General features: G+C 48.1%; 1 protein-coding gene across 1 annotated transcript in view; it reads left to right on the top strand.

Moving 5' to 3' along the window:
* Positions 1 to 15,468, top strand: part of znf704 (zinc finger protein 704) — a 49,592-nt gene that overhangs the window by 9,054 nt on the left and 25,070 nt on the right.

Genomic DNA, 15,468 nt, shown 5'->3' with positions numbered 1-15,468 from the left:
CCGGCCCTCCCTCCCCAGAGCCGTCTGACCTTGAGGCTGTGTTCCTGCTGGTGCCTGGTGTGTCTGGTGTGTGTCTGTTGGATGGCTCTGCCGGTAACCCAGATACCAGCGGCGGCCCGTCTCACCGGGAGACAGCGGGGGGGTGGGGCTAACAGCAACTTGTGTGGTTGAACGGGGGAAAACAATAAGTGTGTCAAAGTGCTTCATGTCGACGCATCCTTTGTGAGGATGCGGTGTGTGTGTGGCGGGTTGTGTGATACAACATCTGTTTTGCCTCTCATTGTAGTCGTCAAAGTATTTGTTTGCAACGGCCTTCACACCGCAAAGCGTCAAACCCCCGGCAAATCTGTTTTATTAATCAATAACCGTTCCACCGGGATCGATCCGGCAGCCCACTGTGTTTGCCGATATGCTGTTTTATTTTTTCTTTCTTCCATCGAATCGTTTATTAGAATGCTGCGTCTTTCAATATTGAGGCTTGGAATCCGTTGCAGTGGCAGTTTTCTTAATAGTTTTTTAGGCCCCCTTTGGGCCGTCCTATGCCTCAGCCCCCTCCCTCCGTGGTCTTCAGACTGAGGTCTCTCAGGCCAGCTGCTTGTTCAAGATCTTGTGTAAGAGCCCCCCTCCTCAACCCCCGTCTCCAAGCAGGAAACAGTCAATCGTAACTAAAGCTGGCCAGGACAGACCAGTGGAAACAAATGGGCTTCAGTTTGATGAATAGCCTTATGGAGGCTAATTGCTACCAGGGGAAGTGAAGAATAACCTAGGTTAGGAGGGAAATTAAAAAAAAGAAAAGTTTGGTCCATTTTGTTCAAACCTCCCAAAGAAACAACCGATCCACGGGTCCAGTTCTTGTGTGGCTTGCATGCGGCCGTAAGAGCGCCCGGCCTGCCATCGCTGACTTATGTACTTAAGGCTGCTTCTTAAAATAACCGGGCACTTTGCTGTTTCATTGTGGTGCGGCACCACCTTTTGTTCTCTCTGGAAAACACCCAAGGCCACAAAAGTGTAGACTTCACTTTCTAAAGAAAATCAGTGGCGAAGAAGAGGGATTGGACCTCAAAGTAGGGATGGTTAAAAGCAACCCGAGAAGTACTGTTGGTGATTGCTGCTGTTGTTGTTGTGGTTGTTGACGGTGATGATGATAAGCGACCTCTGTGTTCCGTGTTGACCATGTGTCGCACACTCGGGGAAACCAATGGCTCAGACAGCGTGCATAGATCCCCTTCCTGTTGATGCATTCAGGCAGATGTTTTTGCTCCACGAGGCTTATGGGTAGACTGAGGACATGGGTTGGGTGGAGGGGTCCAGAATCAAGGATCGTCCAGCTCGAAGTGAAAGCCCATTGCCAATGCGTCATCCTGCTGATGTGGATCAGCTTTATCCCCCCACACGCAGACACCTTTGTGCTCAGCATGCGCTCAGCTCACCGGGGTGGTGGCGGAGACGGGTCACGGAGAGGGTCTGCGGACAACGTCTTTCAGCATTCAAAGACGAAAACGCTCGGCCGATTGGAACAACAAGAGAATCGAAGATGACAATGTATGTTGATGAAGTGGCGCCGCGACTTCTTAACTTGCTGCGTTAGCTTCCCCTTCCATGTTGTCGTATAAAAGGTGTTTACAAGTACATTCATAACTTTGTGTGTGGTGAGTTATGAGGTCCGGAAAGCAGTCAAAACATGCAGCCGTAATGTTTGAGTTGCAATGCAGTGCTGTTGGTTTCTTAGTTGGGATATGTTTTTTTTTAACTCTGTTCGACTGTGGGTGACGCAGTGACACAGTGAAAGAAAAAATAGAAAGCGGAAGAGAGTTAGCTTTTGAGTTGGCAAACCCTGCCGACAATTACATATCCTGGTCTCTCTCACACAAACAAACATTCACCACCAAACTCACCACATAAAAATGTTATTTGTTTTCAGCATTCTACATGCATTTCAGTTTCTGAAACTCAGTGGGGTGAGTGAACTACAGACTGGAGCCTACTGGCATGCAGTGTATGGTAAAACTATATAATCTTTGCCAAAATAGCGTGCAGCTCAAAACACCAAACAAAATGGCGCTTGTTTATGAAATGAAGGGAACATTTCCTACCACATACTATAACAGGCTTGTTATTATCCTGCACGGTTTTCCCTGAAAAAATGTTGCTCTTGGTTTTGAGGTTGAACTATTTAATTGAGTGAGAAAATAACAGAGTGCAATGCAGTCTGATTTGAACCTGTTAGTTAAACTGCAGGAAAGCTGGGACAAAGCCATGGCACTGACAGGCAAATCCGCCAATCAGTGTTGGAATAATGTTTAACAATGAAAAGCAAGAAGAAAGAATTATGATTAAAGGAAAGGGAATTGCCTAGCTCTTTGTTTAGAGGTACCAGTAGAAAATGGACTAGTAATTAATGTACAGCTGCCAAAACCCAACATGCGCGAGGACAACATCTAGCGGTATAAGGTCTATTGCCAAAACCTCCTGCGCCTCATTTTTCACGTCGTGCAACACTCCCTCACATACAAATGCATCTATTTTCCCTAGCGTTGGCTGCACAACTCTCATCCATCCCGGACACATATTTTAAGAACGCGCCGAAGACACAAGAAGCTTCTTGTGATATTTTCCCCGTTGTTCATCCCTTATTAAAAAGGCTTTTCCTTCCTATCCATTCCCCTCCGTGTTGGCAATCCATGGTCCTTCCTACAGCATCACCCCGCCGCTGTAGAGCAGCGCTCTAATTGGCTAGCGGTTTCTCACGGGTCTGTATTATAGGGGTCATTTTGCTCAGGCACCAGGCTTCCGTTGAGCCACGGAGGACCCCTCTCCCTCCGATGCCGGGGAGTCGGTCTGAGCCCAGTGCCGGTCCATGTTTACCCATCTTACCCATCTTCTTTTACTTCACTAAAGCCATCTTTCACTTTGTTTTACTACGCCACCGCTTCATGGAGTGCTGCTGCCAGATCCACCCCCTGAGATTGTTGGTGGGAGCGGGGGAAACAAAGTTAAGTTTGCATCCTATGCATATTGGTGGATTAATTACGTGAGGTAAACGTAGCCTGCCGATGTTGAGGGAATTGAGGAGGTTTGCCACACACACACACACACACATGACCACACACACGCAAACACACACACACACACACACACACACACACACACACACGTACCCACACACACACACACGTAACCACACCCACACGTAACTACGGACATGTAACCACACACGCACGTAACCAAATACACATGTAACCACACACACGCGTAACCAAAAATACACATGTAACCAAACACACTCACACACATACACATGACCACCATACACACGTAACCACACGCATACACAGAACCACACACACACACACACACACACACACACACACACACACACACACACACACACACACACACACACACACACACACACATAACCACGCACACAAACAAATAACCACAAGTACATTGTGTCACAGACCTCAAAGTTCCATTGTGTCAAAGCCCCGATTGATAATAGAGAATTCAGGAGCCACTATTGACCTGTTGGCTTGATTCATACTGGCGACATTTCACCCCAATAGTTGAGGTAACAATCCATGTCACTTGTTTTGCAGTAATCAGCAAACATGTTGCAAACAGACTGCCTTTACTGCGGTAGGAAGGCCGGGGAAGGGGGTCATGTGCCAGTGCCAGTACCTAAGTGATAAATCAATCTGGAGAATCGATCCGGAGCTGTGTACAAACGGAATCCTTCCCTGCTCCCCAACGCTCCAGGCTTATTATCGGAGGAAATCTCTGTACGTATTATATCAACCCAGACAGCCAGGGCACTGCTATTCATTATGCATGGTGTGTGTATGGCGTGTGTATGTGACCTATTAGGCATTGTTGATGTCACCCCCGATCCATGGGGCTTCTCCGCTGTGCTAATCCCTGGTACTCTGTGCTAATGGCCGCGAGGTGGTAGGACCTAGCTCTAATCGACACTATGGACGGAATTATGGGCATTATGCTCGCCACAGTCGAGGTGCAAACGAGCATAAAGGTGGAAAGATGATATTTCCGCCCTTTATGCAAAACGAGAAAAAGACGGCGCATGGCTTGCAGCCAAAGGTGTTCTTTGACTTGTACATTTCAGACCTCATCGCTTAGAATGATCATTATATCTTTTTGTAATGGACTTTTGTGCCTTTGCAGACTGAACAGTGATGACGGACAGGAAAGTGGTGTGAGAAAGAGCGGCAATGGCATGTAGCAGAGGAGAGAAAACAATAGGTCCTGTGGGGGGAATTTTGGACCACGACGCCAGGTCAATAATTTCTGTCTAAACTGTTTAAGAATAAATAGGCATCCGAACTTATAACAGTCGGGCTAATTTATTTAAGTACCGGTAATAAACATATGACAACATACAACAAACAAGCAATAAACACACAAACAAACATTCAATAATCCGAGGCCTCAGATGGGAGTTCCGCAAGGAGAAGTCCAATGCATCGATAAGAGATGCAGTGGCAGGCAGGCAGGTCTCAGAGATCAGCTCTGCCCCCCAATAAAACTATAGTATTGGTTAATCATATGGAAGTCAACGATTGATGGAACTCCTCAGAATGCCATAAAGGGGGGGAAGTAACCATACCTTATCAGAGACCTCCTCGACTACCACAAGGGGGTCAAGGAAAGGCACATACCAACAATGGACAGAGAAACGGTATGTGAGAATATCATTTTCCCATTACAGCCCCTCCGAGGCGTGTTACCACGCTAATTGCAGGTAAGCGAAGGGTTGGGGTTCAGATATGGAAATATTTGGGGGGGGTTGAAGGCTCAGTGAATAGAGGTTGGGGCGGGGGCGGGGGGGGTTAGGTGATATCTCCTCCAGCATAAGCTATTAAAAACAAGCCCGAGTGTTTTCTAGTCGCGACGCATTTCTAATTACAGCCATCAATTGGGTGTCATCTCGTCTTTGGCTGAGGCGTTTTTTGAATTATTGATCTCTGTCGGGGCTCTGAGGGGCTTTATTAATTAAAGCGGAGATGTACTAATTAAGTGCACGGCGTGTGGGTGTCACAGTGGCGGCTCCCCTTTTAATTTGGGTGTCGCTCATCCGTTTTTATCGCTCTTTGCCAGAATATGAGGAGAGGCGGGCCAAGTGATTGCACGTGTGCGTGTGTGCATTTTTTAACGTGTGCGTGCCACTCTATTAATTTCATATATTTTTTTCATTTATTTAAGGTTTATTTGAATAGCGTGCCATGGTACTACCAATATGCCACAGTACACCCCATTGGCTGAAATAAATATCATGATGCATTTTTATCCGTTCTTGATTAACATCATGGTAGTGTCCTTTAAAGCATGAATCATTGAGACCAAAACCTTGCGGCCCAAAAAATTGTGGTATAGTGGAATCTAAACTGAAGTGCACGGGGTCACCGGTGGAACAACATGCTAGCTCTCTCTCACACAGACCACACGGAGAGGTGATCTGCTCACCTCATGGATTTCAACATGGAGCGCGATGAGATGGATGGAGTGTGGGGCGAACAAGGGGAGAGAGGGGGAGAGAGGGAGGGAGAAAGAGAGACAAGACTAGGCAGAGGAAATGTCTTTTTTTTCTCAACTTTATTAACATCCACCCCCTAATACATATTGTTAGGGAAAGAGCGATATTAAGGTTTCTCTAATTCTATTCCCCAGGCAGAAGGAAAGTCTTATTCTACAAAGAAGAAAATGTAGAAAAATAATAATCTAAAAGCCTACCCCAATCGAGATCCCAGAATGAAGACAAATGACCTGAGAAGTCACCTGTGCTTCACTGGCGTCTCGAGGGGCTCATCAAAACGTACTTCTGGTGAGCTTGTATTCACATTTTAACCATCGTTTTGATTTAATTTCAGTGAAAATATCAACCCCCCCCCAGCCCCTTCAACACTTTGTTGCTGTTCTTTATTTATCCGCCTTTTTACGAGACACACAGTCTCTCAGATCCGATCCGGTCGGACAGATGTGACATGGTGTGTCGCATAAAGCAATTGCGTCACCTCTAACCACGGTGACACGTCCCTCCCTGGTTGCGTCCTTCAAAGCTGGTGAAGTAGTGTTTTTGACGTCCCCTGACTCGCGGCCGCACGCAACCCATTGAGTCCTGTCTTCAGAGACGACAACACAGACACAGACACCTGCCAATGCCGCCATTTTCTCAGTTTAAGCTGGCCTGCCAGTGTTGGAATTTGGATGCTGGCAGAATGCCCTTCAGTCCTGTCAATCAATAACATGACAACAAAAAGAAAACGGGGCCAAGGGGGAAAGCGGAACGGCAACTCATCAGGCTAGGAAAAAGTGTTGGCTTGTTGAGCAAATGACCTTTCAGAACATGGCCTTAGAAACCACACAGGAAGACCGGTACACCTGCTACTTCCTACAAAAGTCATGCAAACATGTGTGAAACAATTAGCCCGGGCTGAGGTTTCAGATCTGCGTGGTGTGTGTGGAATGTGCATCTGCTGCGGCAGATGTATTAATGATGTTGCTGCGACACGGGAGGCTTGTGCAATGTGTTTAGAACAGTGGTATGTCATTTCCATCTCCACACGAGGGGACTGGGGGGAGAACAAAAGCTTGCGTGACTCCCACTCCGCGTCGACAGGGTTCGATTCCCATGGTCCGCAGTGATTAGGTATTTTTGGTGTCTGATAAATGACACTGATAATGACACTAATTGCATTTTACTTATTTCACGCTTCACTAAATATCACCCTAGAGAAATATCCTGTGTTTTTGACGGTTGGATAGCAGAAATAGCAAACTCTAGAACCGCAATGCGACGGCCATGAAGTCAACATTTTAGACACATCTAACAAAAGGAAACAGTTGGTTTCAGAAGTTGCTTCGAAAGGAGCCGCACATTGATACCCGCCGCCCAATCCCACCGACCTCCACCTCATCCATACCCCTCTCATTTCAACATAGACGCTGCGCCGGGGAATTATAGGTTCGCCAGATATCGACCACTACATGATCCCGCAGCAGCCATTTGCTGACAATCCTGCACACGTGAAATGTTCCACTGTACCGAGCAACAGAAGAACTAATGTTCCCTAATCTAATAGAGAAGCCATGCCATTACGTCCAATAAGAGTCACCAGACCAGAACCGTCCAACCAGCGGGCTCCTTCACCACGGTTTAAGGCTCTTCTATTGTCCATCTGCTTGCCAGTTTGTAAGACAAACGTGACAAAGACAAATATGGTGGCCATTGTGCTGACCGGTATTTGGTTGTGTGGATAGAAGAGTTTATCCAAAACTCTGAACATTTAGATAAACTGAACTAATAGTGATGATTCCACATTGGCTTCATTTGTATTGTTGTCTTTTGCCCCAATGTTTTAGGTTTTGAAGTTGAAGCGAGGAGAACATGGTTTTATTCAGACTCAAGCAGTTAAGAGCAGCTGGAGTCTGTCTAAAACCATGTGCCCAACCCTATAATTGGCCCTTAGCCCAATGTACCCCAACCCTTCAAATGAAATAAAGTCAACATTTATAATATATAATTCTGCCCAATAAGGATCTCTCTCTCTCTCTCTCTCTCTCTCTCTCTCTCTCTCTCTCTCTCTCTCTCTCTCTCTCTCTCTCTCTCTCTCTCTCTCTCTCTCTCTCTCTCTCTCTCTCTCTCTCTCTCTCTCTCTCTCTCTCTCTCTCCTTCGTTCTTCAGGGACTTTTTGTCTCTATCCTCTCTAGCTTCTTTACTGCAATCTGATGGTACACACACACACACTCCTGGTTGGTCTGGTGCGCTACGACAACCCACAGCACATCATGAGATTTTTCTTGTGAGGGAGAAAGAGAGATGGGGGGAGAGAGACAGAGAGAAGGACTAAAACACTTGGCTTAGTGGCCCCGTAACCCCCCTCTCTCTCTCTCTCTCTCTCTCTCTGTTGATAATAGAGCAGACCTGTGGCTTTGGTCATGTGGAACCGCCAGCATCTGTGGGCAAGATTGTTTTTGTTTTGAAGGCTGAACTTTACTCCAATTGGGAGTTGGCCTGTGAGTGTGTGTGTTTCTGTGTGTGCCTGTACACCCTATGTTGGGAATAAGTGGGTGTGTGTGTGCATGATTTGGGTCGGGCGGGATTTCAGTGTTCTGCCAAATTCAGCAATGCTGGCTTTGTGTGGGTGTGTGTATGTGTGTGTGTGTGGGTGTATGTGTGTGTGTGTGTGTGTGTGTGTTAGTTTGTGTGTGTGTGTGTGTGTGTGTGTGTGTGTGTGTGTGTGCGTGTGTGTGTGTGTGTGTGTGTGTGTGTGTGTGTGTGTGTGTGGTTGCAAGGAGCATGATCGTTTTGGCAATTTCCCTCAACGCGGGCTGAAAATGGATGTGTTTCCAGGCCTTTCCTTTATGCTTCCTCTCCCCCTCTCCTCTCACGTTGTGCTCCTCTCTCTTGATCTCTTCTTCTCTCCCCTTGATTATCCCCTCACCCTTCTCCCTCCGTCCTCCCCTGCTTATTTATTCTATTTCTGCGTCTCTCCCCCCCCCCCCCCCCCCCCCTGCTCAAAACTCAAAAATGTAATATGGTTTATATACTCGGTGGCAGTTGTTATGACAGCTCCAATGCAGTAGTAGTAGTTTGAAGTAAACAATCCCCCCCCCCCCCCCCCCACACACACACACACACACACACACACACACACACACACACACACACACACGCACACGCACACCACACGAGCACACGCTAGTACATACGCATATGCGTTCCCGTACGGGCTCGGAGAGCATGCATAATGCATGGGGTCCCGTTGACATCTTTGTAAACACTGGTTATTCCTGAAGCTGCTCAGCTTTGACTCCTCATCGATGGGTTGTAGTGGCTCTCTCCGCAAGTCTCTCTCGCACTCGCTCTCTCTAGCTCTCTCTTTGTTTCAGCGATGGACACTCTCTCCCTCTCTCTCTTGCTCCGCAAGGCACACTCTCCACCACATACACACACACACACACACACTCTACCTCGCTCTGTCGCTCCCTCACCCCAAGAAGCACCATCTCCCAACCTTCTCTCAATGTCCGTCGTTCACTGGCTTCAGCGTTCCCCTTTGTTCCCATGCGCTTGCCGTGCGGCGGTCGGTTGCATCTTAAACATCGCTCGTGTTTTAAAACAGATCGGGTTTCCGACAGGCGTCACGATATACCTCAACAAACGTCACTTGAACACGTGCTCTTCTGCTGTCCAGGCTCTGAGGCTCTCCACCTCGTCCCCTCGCCGTCTCTCCATCCCCGGTCTCTCTCCGTCACGACCTCCCCCTACCTCCCTTCAGCCTCTCCATCCTCTGCCTCCCAGCGCTCTCTTCGGCGCTGCTTTCCCGCTCTTTTTCCCCCTTCCCTCCCCCCACTCGCGCTACATGTCTCTCTGCCTCTGTGCTCCCCACTTCCTTTGTCTCCTCTCACCTCTCCTCTCCTCTCCCTGCCAGCCTGCCCGAGTTTGTGTGTGTGTGTGTGTGTGTTTGTTTGTGTGTCTGTGTGTGTCTGTGTGTTTGTGTGCACAATGCGTCCTCAAATTGACTGTGAAGGGAAGCGGGTAGCCAAGTGTCAGCCTGTGTGTGTGTGAGCGCGCACGCGTGTTTTGTGTGTGTGTCTGTGTGTGTCTATGTGCATGCGTTTGTGTTGTTCCATAGTTGTGCGGTTAACCCTTAAGCATTGCCAAACAGCAGCACAAGTGTACCCAGACGTTAGGGTTAGGGCACGTGGCACGTGCACTCCCTCCTCTGGGGAACCCCCGCCCCTCGCTTGGTACGCTCTTGTTGTTGTTGTTGTCGTCGTTCCGGGAGCGTATTGGCGTGTGCTAGTAATCAGTGAATCATGTATAAGGTACGGCGGGCCGTTCCGTGGCGTGCAGCTGTCGGCTCCCATTACCTCAGATCTCCGTTGTGCCACGTCGCTCTGCTGAATGGCCTCCGCCCCGACGCTAAACGCCCACATGTGTTCGTTTGTCGACATGATGGGTGTGTTTTACTCTCGCTTTTAATCGCACGCCACTTTTTGTGAAACGCTGTCGTATTAATATTGGATGAATATGAATATTTGATATGAGGGTGACATATGCCACCGTTATGACGGTAAGTTAATAACGGTAATGATGTTTATGCTGTTATTTAAAGCCTATTTAAAGCGATGGACTACAGGTTTAAGAAAACGTTAAAAAACCATAACACATCACAGAGGGATGATTCCACTACGTACCTTCCAAATATCTTTCTAAGTATAATTTAAAGTATGTTAAAGTATGTTAATATATATATATTCAAAGCTAGCTATCACATTAATTAATATCATTATTCTAATAATCTGCTGGATGATACAGCCATGGGGCTGGGGGGGGCGACCCCCGCGTTTGCGTCTCCTATTGTCTTTTACGTTTTGACTAGGTTTCCATTGGGGCTGTGCTAGTGCAGCACAGGTTAGCCCGTTGGTAGCAGAGCGCTGCGGGACTAGGCTGACTGCGTTGGACCAGGCTGACTGCATGTGTGTGCAGAGTGTTTCTCATGTCTTTGTTGCAGAGTTGTTGTCATGGTTCAAGGCAGGCGGGAGAGATCTAGGGGCGGTAAAACAGTCCCCTCTCTCTCTCTCTCTCTCTCTCTCTCTCTCTCTCTCTCTCTCTCTCTCTCTCTCTCTCTCTCTCTCTCTCTCTCTCTCTCTCTCTCTCCCCCCCCCCTCTCTCCCCCTCTCTCTCGTACTCAGTATCCAAGACACGCTTGGTGTGTTAACAAAGCAGTGCTGCAAGACAGTAAATTAATCTGATGATAATTACATAGACCTCCCCCAGTGCTCACTCGCACGTGCACACACACACACACACACACACACACACACACACACACACACACACACACACACACACACACACACACACACACACACACACACACACACACACACACACACACACACACACACACACACACACACCCATACGCCTTTAAACAAGCTCAGACATTTTCGCAATTTCTCTAGTTTTTCTCACACTCTCTTTGTCTGTTTATTTCCAATTCCTCTGTCAAAGCAAAGGCACCTTGAAGTTAGATTTGGACAAGAAGTACATTGGTTGCAGAAAGTGTGTGTGTGTGTGTGTGTGTGTGTGTGTGTGTGTGTGTGTGTGTGTGTGTGTGTGTGTGTGTGTGTGTGTGTGTGTGTGTGTGTGTGTGTGTGTGTGTGTGTGTGTGTGAGAATCTGATCTAAAGGAGGTCAGTTTGAAACCTAAATCGAACAGGAAGCATAAATGTATCAAATCATGACCCGCGTGCCGTTGAGCCAGCACTCCAACTGCCTGAGGTCAACAAAGAGGGATTCCCCCTTCAGCCTCAACCTCTGTCTTCTCTGCTCTTCATCTCTCTCTCTCTCACTCTCTCTTTCCGTCTCTCTCTCTTTCTCTGACCCATGCTCACGCTTATGGCCATGGTGGTTGGGTGGGGGGAGTCACAAGTGAAAGGCGTTTAGGTAAGGGTGTGTGTGTGTGTATGTGTGTGTGAGAGTGTGTGTGTTGGTGTGTGCGTAGACGGCAAGTCTTTTGTCCTGCCCCCAGGCTGTGGGGACGGCTGATGGAGAGACTGATAGCCCTCCCCCCACCCCCCCCCATCTCCCCCATCTCCCCCCTTCTCCCCCCTTCTCCCCCACCCCCAACATCTCCCGCTCTTTATATTGCGCTCCATCAGATCAATCTCTGGGGCTTTTATGAGTGCCCACACACACACACACACACACACACACACACACACACACACACACACACACACACACACACACACACACACACACACACTCCCCTCCAGGCGCTCCCCTCCCCCGGCAGTATTCCCGGGAGAGCGATACACACGTGGAGTCCGGCGAACAGGGCCCCTTTCCCAATTACACCTCCAACTGGGAATTTGTGTGTGTGTGTGTCTGTGTGGTGTGTTGTGGTACGAGCAGCAAGAGGTATAAATACAGGCCCCTGGTGATTAAAGGACGTGTATGTGTGTGTTTGTGTATGTATTCATCTGTAGATGGTTCATTGTTATTATCTGGCTGGTTAAGCACGTGTGCCAAGGGAGAAAGGGAGGTAGAGAGAGAGAGAGGGGGGGGGGGGAGAGAGAGAGAGAGGGAGAGGGGGAGAGAGAGAGAGAGAGAGAGAGGGGGAGAGAGGGAGAGGGGGAGAGAGAGAGGTAGAGGGGGAGAGAGAGAGAGAGAGAGAGAGCGGACCCAGACGTGTGGTTCTGATGACCTTCCTAATCACCATTTTCCTCGTCACTAAACATCACAGCCAGACACCTTAGTCTCCCGCACGCACGCACACGCACGCACGCACACACACACGCGCGCGGAAGGTGGATCAGAGGATGAAGCCCTATCCCTAGAGAAGAGGAGGAGTGAGAGGAGCAGATTATGCCTGCAGTGAATGGACAGCCACGCAGAGGAACAGAGACCAGCTCCCAGACTGGACTCTGTGAGGTAGCCCTTTTCCGTCTCCTACTGAGTCGTTCAGCAGATGTTCCTCTCCAACGAGATGGAAACCGCTCTCTTAGGAGACCTTGGGGATCTAACCCAGTACCTTTCACCTCGGAGTGAAACGCTCATAACAGAATCTGCACGCAAAGTCAGAGCAACAAACGGTGGTTGTCGGTTCCATAAGCGGTCCTCAGTCCATTCTGTGCGTCGCGGGGGATTCCTACCGGCAGAAACAGCAGAACGTTCACTGTCTTATTCAGAGCGCTCTGTTGTTTCCCTTCCCTTGGGATGCATTATCCACCATCATGTCACGTTGGGGCAGCACCTGCTGGAGATGTCTGCTAGTGACCGGTCTGCTTCTTTGTTTCCAGTGTAGAGGCTGCTCCTGCATGGGGCGGTATAGCTGGAGAGAGCATTGAGCTATGGAGATGGGAGGTGGAGGAAGAGGAGGAGGAGGAGGGAGGAAGAGATGAGAGATAGCATGATTGGGAACAAAAATGGATTGGAGAGAATGACAGGAGGGGAGATGGAGAGAGAGAGAGAGAGAGATGTTTACTCTGCAAAGGTCGTTCTGGCTTTCTTATCCGCTGCCTTTGTTCACGTCAACAGGCACACACACACATACAAACACACACACGTGACTGTCCACGTATTACCACACACAGACAAACAAACACACACACAAACACATGTTACTCCACATGTACTAACACACACACACACACATACACACACACACACACACACACACACACACACACACACAGTCCTGTTCATGGCTAAGTGAGGACCTCCAAGCATTAAGCCGTGCTATATTCCCCATGCTCATTAGGACGTTCACAAACATCATTTTAAGCAAGCCAATCGTTAAGTCACGTGCACACGTATGTGCACATGTGTGTTTATGGAGTACTGCCCACACGTCGCCTCCTCCCTTCCCCCTCTCTCTCATGGTGCCTCTGTCTACCTATAGGTTAGCCCTGTTACCTCTATGGTTGTGGTGGTCAAATCTACTGAGATCCGACTGATTCATTTTGTTTTTCTGGGGACCTGTTTGTGTGTGTTTGTGTGCGGAGAAGTTTTCCAATTGAATGTGGTCGGTCATGCTGATCTTACTGCATTTTAATTATTGAATGGTAATTGAAGAGAAGCATTGGTATTGTGAATTAGTGCGGGCAAAAGGAGCAGTGAGGGTAAAACATTTTTTTCTTTTAAAAACACACACACACACACACATACGTCAGCGTAATGACAATAATAAAACTAAGCAACATCTACACCCCATTTAACCTCCTTCCGTTCATCCATCTATCCATCATCCCTCCATTCTTCCATCATCCATTTATCTATCCATCCAACTTCCATCCATCCACCCAGCTTAAAGTCCTTTGTGTTAACCGGCAATCGGTCAATCGAGGTATAGGAGGAACGTTTGTGTGTGTGTGTGTGTGTGTGTGTGTGTGTGTGTGTGTGTGTATGTGTGTATGTGTATGTGTATGTGTATGTGTATGTGTGTGTGTGTGTGTGTGTGTGTGTGTGTGTGTGTGTGTGTGTGTGTGTGCCCAAAAGGCTTGAACACGGAGGGACCTATAACGTATCTATAACGTAAATGTGGGTCACAAGAATGAAGCCAAAGAGAGATCCCGAGACGGTGTTTGTGAGTGTGTGTGAGTAGGGGGTGTGGGGGATCACTGCTGCCTGGGGGGTCAACACTGCCCCTTCCATGTGGGATCAGGACCTATATATATCAACCAGACACACACACACACACCCACGCACAAATACACCACAAATACCCACTGATTTGGTTTTATAGTCTCAGTTTTATAGTCTCAGTCACTCACACACACACACACACACACACTCACACTCACACTCGCACTCGCACTCGCACACAAACACAAACACACACACACACACACACACACCTGAACATGATTTGCACAGCTAGCCATGTCTTCAATTGAATCGATTTTGCACTTGGCTGCACACATTCACGCTGTCCTTTGTTGGTGACCCAGCCACCTGAGGTCAAAGGTTATCTGCTTAGGGTACACAGGTCACCGTCTCTAGAGTAGGGTGGCCAAGACGGGTCAAACAAGCTACTTTTCTCAAACACTTCGAAAAAACAGAAGTGCATGCAAAAATGCAAAAGCAACATTGTAACTGTGCAAACATCAAATTCCATCGCCCCGACACAATGGACAGTTGAGCACAATGACATGGTTCGGTGGCAGTACATCTTTTACGTTTCTGTCTCTCAAACAAATCCACCAATCCAAAGACGCTTTTAGTAACTTTTACATTAGAGTTGTATAATTGACTGTCCTCAATTATGCTCTTAATGTGCTTTAGTGACTGCAAATATTAACCACCTCCACTGATCGTGGCAAAGATCACATGCTTTTCTTTACTTTTTTAACAATATAGATATAATAACAATAGTATGTGTCCTATCCGGATCTATTTTACAGCATTGTACGAGGGACATTTCTGTCGTTCTCTGAAACGCCCATAGACGTCCACGACCATGCAGACAGAGATCTTCATTAGTGGCAGCACGTCTATAGGATATCTGTCCCTAAAATGCGACAAATAGTTTTCCCCCTGCCAAACAAGAGACGATGCCAATCAGTCTTGCACAACATGGAATGAACCTGCATTAGGAAGAGGGCAGGGGGGAGGCGGGAGAGGGGGGGAGGTGGGGGAGGGGGATGTCTGAAAGCCATGGCTCCCATCAACCAATGGTAGAGGCACAGGGGGCTCTTTTGTGTCGTAATAACCGTGGGTTGCTGTTGTTGTTGTTGTTGTTGTTGTCGAGTGACGCACAATTCACAGCTTGTTGGCCTGTCTGTCGGTCTGACAGTGTCGGATCAGTTAGCCCAACAACAAGACAACAACAAAGGACACCGTGTGCTGTGCGATCACAGACTCACCGTGGGTTCCTGGCCCGGGGCCAACGCAGCCTGGACAAAACAATAACCAGCTGACATTACAGGGCTGTCGTCC

This window comes from Gadus macrocephalus, chromosome 22 (genome assembly GCF_031168955.1).
Source record: "Gadus macrocephalus chromosome 22, ASM3116895v1".
NCBI classification, from domain to species: Eukaryota; Metazoa; Chordata; class Actinopteri; order Gadiformes; family Gadidae; genus Gadus; species Gadus macrocephalus.
This window is presented reverse-complemented; position numbering and strand designations above follow the sequence as displayed.